We start from the raw sequence: 6,155 nt of genomic DNA on the forward strand, positions 1-6,155 counted from the left end.
TGGGAATCCATGATGTATATTCTTGATAACTACATGTTGTGAATCAATGTTGCATATTCTTAATAACTACAGGAGTGATCAGAGCGTCTCCTGTCGGCATAGGGACTAAACTGACGAGACAGAGTCGCTGATGCGAGTAACCAGTCTTGTAACAGCACATTGCAATACATCCGGGTTACACTGGTGTTGCAGTAATTCACATTTACCGACAGACAGCATCAGAGTGCCATTTTACACCCATAACACAAACCTTCCCAAAATGCTTCACCAGGCACGTAGATTAAGAACAAATTCTTATTTACAATGACGTTACCAAATGTTACACTAATATTCTATGAACACTAATATGTAAAGAGTAAATGGCGACCCGTCAGGGCAGGTTGGGCTTGCCTGTTTTGCATGTTATTTTGGCATTAATACGTGTCACATATCAGTTTGCAAAAAATGTAGACAAATATATATCATTGAGTTAATAAAGCTGGAAACAAACATGGTCTCTTTTTTTATTTCTTGAGTAAAGGCAGCTCTAAAATGCAGGTGTTTCAGCCTAGCTCAGTGCTCTCTGTGGTGGTGGGCCAGCTCTAAAATGCAGGTGTTTCAGCCTAGCTCAGTGCTCTCTGTGGTGGTGGGCCAGCTCTAAAATGCAGGTGTTTCAGCCTAGCTCAGTGCTCTCTGTGGTGGTGGGGCAGCTCCAAAATGCAGGTGTTTCAGCCTAGCTCAGTGCTTTCTGTGGTGGTGGGCCAGCTCTAAAATGCAGGTGTTTCAGCCTAGCTCAGTGCTCTCTGTGGTGGTGGGGCAGCTCCAAAATGCAGGTGTTTCAGCCTAGCTCAGTGCTCTCTGTGGTGGTGGGGCGAGCCAGCAGCAAATACAGAGCGTTGCGCCGTTATTGGCTCAGTGTTCTGTCACTCATGGGGACACTACGTCACCGACAAGTCTAAGGGTAGAGCTAGCCAATTCTATCCCCTTGGGTCCTGCCATAGCGTTACAATAAAAATGCCCATCCGAAAAGTCTCAAGGTCGTTGGCCACAGATAAAATGATGTCAAATCACGTTATATCTACAGTAGCTATGATTGGACTGATCATGTCAACATCTTACATTCAAAATCTTAGCTAGCTCTCATGCATCAAGTTGACAATATACTGGCGAATCCTTTTTAATCTTTGTCAAAAGAAGAGATCAAATGTATCGGTGCAAAGATTACACAACAAGTTGGAAAGTGGTTTGGAAGGAATCAGTGTCAGTGGCTAACTGCAAGCATTGCAAAGCAATCACTAGCCTGCTATTCAGTGGAGTGCCTGTGTGGTCCCAAATCTGGGATTAAGGGGCTCTTTTCCATGTTTAAAATGATAAACGTTCAACATTGGCCATGCTGTCAATGAAGCATGATTTGTGCCACGTTCAAAACAACTCGGAACTGAGAAAACTTGACTTCAGTGAGTTCAAGACAACTGGGATGCCGTGCTTCTACACCTGCATTGCTTGCTGTTTGGGGTTTTAGGCTGGGTTTCTGTACAGCACTTTGAGATATCAGCTGATGTACGAAGGGCTATATAAATTTGATTTGATTTGAATAATATACATGTATATACACTGGGGAGAACAAGTATTTGATACACTGACGATTTTGCAGGTTTTCCTACTTACAAAGCATGTAGAGGGCTGTCATTTTTATCATAGGTCCACTTCAACTGTGAGAGACGGAATCTGTGAGAGACAGAATCCAGAAAATCACATTGTCTGATTTTTAAGCAATTATTTAGCATTTTATTGCATGACATAAGTATTTGATACATCAGAAAAGCAGAACTTAATATTTGGTACAGAAACCTGTTTGCAATTACAGAGATCATACATTTCCTGTAGTTCTTGACCAGGTTTGCACACACTGCAGCAGGGATTTTGGCCCACTCCTCCATACAGACCTTCTCCAGAACCTTCAGGTTTCGGGGCTGTCGCTGGGCAATACGGACTTTCAGCTCCCTCCAAAGATTTTCTATTGGGTTCAGGTCTGGAGACTGGCTAGGCCACTCCAGGACCTTGAGATGCTTCTTACGGGGCCACTCCTTAGTTGCCCTGGCTGTGTGTTTCGGGTCGTTGTCATGTTGGAAGACCCAGCCACGACCCATCTTCAATGCTCTGAGGGAAGATCTCACGATACATGGCCCCATCCATCCTCACCTCAATACGGTGCAGTCGTCCTGTCCCCTTTGCAGAAAAGCATCCCCAAAGAATGATGTTTCCACCTCCATGCTTCACGGTTGGGATGGTATTCTTGGGGTTGTCCTCATCATTCTTCCTCCAAACATGGCGAGTGGAGTTGAGACCAAAAAGCTCTATTTGTGTCTCATCAGACCACATGACCGTCTCTCATTCCTCCTCTGGATCATCCAGATGGTCATTGGCAAACTTCAGACGGGCCTGGACATGCGCTGCAGGATTTTAATCCATGACGGCATAGTGTGTTACTAATGGGTTTCTTTGAGACTGTGGTCCCAGCTCTCTTCAGGTCATTGACCAGGTCCTGCCGTGTAGTTCTGGGCTGATCTCTCACCTTCCTCATGATCATTGATGCCCCACGAGGTGAGATCTTGCATGGAGCCCCAAGACAGGGTGATTGACCGTCATCTTGAACTTCTTCCATTTTCTAATAATTGCGCCTACAGTTGTTGCCTTCTCACCAAGCTGCTTGCCTATTGTCCTGTAGCCCATCCCAGCCTTGTGCAGGTCTACAATTTTATCCCTGATGTCCTTACACAGCTCTCTGGTCTTGGCCATTGTGGAGAGGTTGGAGTCTGATTGAGTGTGTGGACAGGTGTCTTTTATACAGGTAATGAGTTCAAACAGGTGCAGTTAATACAGGTAATGAGTGGAGAACAGGAGGGCTTCTTAAAGAAAAACTAAACAGGTCTGTGAGAGCCGGAATTCTTACTGGTTGCTAGGTGATCAAATACTGATGTCATGCAATAAAATGCATATAAATAAAAGCATTCCAGGTGAAGCTGGTTGAGAGCATTCCAGGTGAAGCTGGTTGAGAGCATTCCAGGTGAAGCTGGTTGAGAGCATTCCAGGTGAAGCTGGTTGAGAGCATTCCAGGTGAAGCTGGTTGAGAGCATTCCAGGTGAAGCTGGTTGAGAGCATTCCAGGTGAAGCTGGTTGAGAGCATTCCAGGTGAAGCTGGTTGAGAGCATTCCAGGTGAAGCTGGTTGAGAGCATTCCAGGTGAAGCTGGTTGAGAGCATTCCAGGTGAAGCTGGTTGAGAGCATTCCAGGTGAAGCTGGTTGAGAGCATTCCAGGTGAAGCTGGTTGAGAGCATTCCAGGTGAAGCTGGTTGAGAGCATTCCAGGTGAAGCTGGTTGAGAGCATTCCAGGTGAAGCTGGTTGAGAGCATTCCAGGTGAAGCTGGTTGAGAGCATTCCAGGTGAAGCTGGTTGAGAGCTTTCCAAGCTGTTATCACTGGCTACTTTGAAGAATCTAAAATCTCAAATATATTTCAATTTGTTAACACTTTTTTGGTTACTACATGATTCCATATGTGTTATTTCATAGTTTTGATGTCTTCACTATTATTCTAGATGTAGAAAATAGTAAAAATAAAGACCCTTCAATGAGTAGGTGTCCAAACTTTTGACTGGTGCTGTATGTATCCGTCTTGTAAATCTTTATGTGTATCTGTGTCTTATATATATTTATATATATTTATATTTTGTGATGTCTGGTTTTAAGAATTTGCTCTTAATTGACTTCATTAAATCAACTGTTTTTATTAGAATGTCCAAGAAATACAAAATCACACGTATCTGAAAGCAACAGAACAGTATTATCATACACATCGGTCTTCTCCTTCCTCTCATCTGCCCGTCTTCCCATCTCCATCGGTCTTCTCCTTCCTCTCGTCTTCCCATCTCCATCGGTCTTCTTCTTCCTCTCATCTGCCCGTCTTCCCATCTCCATCAGTCTTCTCCTTCCTCTCATCTGCCTGTCTTCCCATCTTTCTTCTCAGTTCTTCTTTCCTTTCTTATTTTTCCTGAGAACAGAGAGAGTATTGTTGTGAATGATTGTCCCATTGACAATTTTGATTAATTTACAACAAAAAAAAAAAAATTATCTCCAAAGTTTTGCCAATATGTACATTGTTATTACATCATGCCAATAAAGCAAATTGAATTGAGAGAAAAGAGTACGAGAATCCCGCCGTCCCCTGCCAGCTGTTGTTATTAAAAACACTAAACAACTATTATCCAAACACACAAGGAAATCAACCAGATTGTTACAGAAATTAAAACCTCCTATTTGACAAATTGGGGAAATGAAACACAGAATAAACTAAATTGCTATTTGGCTTAAAACGAGAAAAGAAACGGGCAAAATATCTCTACTGTCAGAGATACAAAACAGATCCTGACCAAACACAGCCTCAGCAACCACCAATTGGCTATAAAAGGGAGACGCGAAAAAACATGGCCGCCCAAAGAGGAGTGTCTATCTGGTCACTGCACTACAGGGGAGGTAGAGATGCACTGCCTCCTCTACTGTGAGAAATACTCCCAAATAAGAACATCTCAATCAATCCCCAACTTCTGTGCATTTACTAATCACATAAAGCATAAAAAAATGATCCAAGAATTAACCAGATATATGATTTCCATAGCTGAGGAACGTCCCATTAACTTGTTATGGCTGGGGGCAGTATTGAGTAGCTTGGATGAATAAGGTGCCCAGAGTAAACTGCCTGCTACTCAGGCCCAGTTGCTAATATATGCATATTATTCGTATATTTTGTATATAAACCCTCTGAAGTTTCTAAAACTGTTTGAATGATGTCTGAGTATAACAGAACTCATATGGCAGGAAAAAAACCTGAGAAAAAATCCAACCCGGAAGTGGGAAATCTGAGGTTGGTCGTTTTTCAACTCAGCCCCTATTGAAGATACCGGTCATGTTGCATCTCCTAAGGCTTCCACTAGATGTCAACAGTCTTCAGAACGTTGTTTCAGGCTTCTACTGTGAAGGGGGGCTGAGTGACAGGGGAACGAGTCAGGTGTCTGGCAGAGAGCCACACGCTCGTGGCACTCGTTCACTTGAGCGACCTCGCGTTCCATTGCTTTTCTACAGACAAAGGAATTCTCCGGTTGGGACATTAATTGATTCTATACATCGTTTGACATGTTTCTACGGACTGTAACGGAACTTTTTGACATTTCGTCTGGACCTAGTGAACACGCTTTGTGAGGTTTGATTTGTTTACCAAACACGCTAACAAAAGAAGCTATTTGGACATAAATGATGGACATCATCGAACAAAAACATTTATTGTGGAACTGAGATTCCTGTGAGTGCATTCTGATGAAGATCAAAAGGTAAGTGAATATTTATAATGTTATTTCTGACTGTTGACTGCACAATATGGCAGATATCTTTTTGGCTTGTTGGGTCTCTGGGTGCCCTACTCAGATTATTGCATGGTTTGCTTTTTCCGTAAAGCTTTTTTGAAATCTGACACAGCGGTTGCATTAAAACCCCTTGGGGATAGGGCTGATTGCTGCCCCCTTTGGGGTGATTGCGTGCCCATAGTAAACAGAAAAAAAATCTGTCAAAAATTGCTAATATATGCAATTAAAAATTAGTATTGAATAGAAAACACTCTAAAGCTTCTAAAACCGTTTAAATTATGTCTGTAAGTAAAGCAGAACTCTCAGGGCACTCATTCTCCCAAACTCTCTCTTGTCATCATAAAAGTTGGCCCAACTTTGACGTCATCGCCCCCACCCTTCCCAAGCACCTACAGTCCTGGGAACAGTTTCTATGCCTTCAGCGCGATGTCCGCTTTCAATGGGGCTTCTCATTGTGTGAATCGCACGCTCACGAGAGTTTTGGCGGGCCGAAACCTTTCGGTCACGCGAGAAAACAGGTTACTCTCATGCGCGTTATGCTCCGGTGATGTCTTTCTTCCAAGATTGATTAAACGATGCGTGTGTTTCTGTTCGTCCTGAGAATTGCTGTGAAGCTATATAACATGCTAACGCTGTGTTCTGAACATAGTTTGACAAGTTTAGTCGACATATAATATGTAATTTCGACGTTTTGGTGCGCACCCACTTTACTTTTTGGCTGCATTTCAACCGAAATATGTCGTGTTTGATAACCGAAAGACA

This window comes from Oncorhynchus kisutch, linkage group LG29 (assembly GCF_002021735.2).
Source record: "Oncorhynchus kisutch isolate 150728-3 linkage group LG29, Okis_V2, whole genome shotgun sequence".
NCBI classification, from domain to species: Eukaryota; Metazoa; Chordata; class Actinopteri; order Salmoniformes; family Salmonidae; genus Oncorhynchus; species Oncorhynchus kisutch.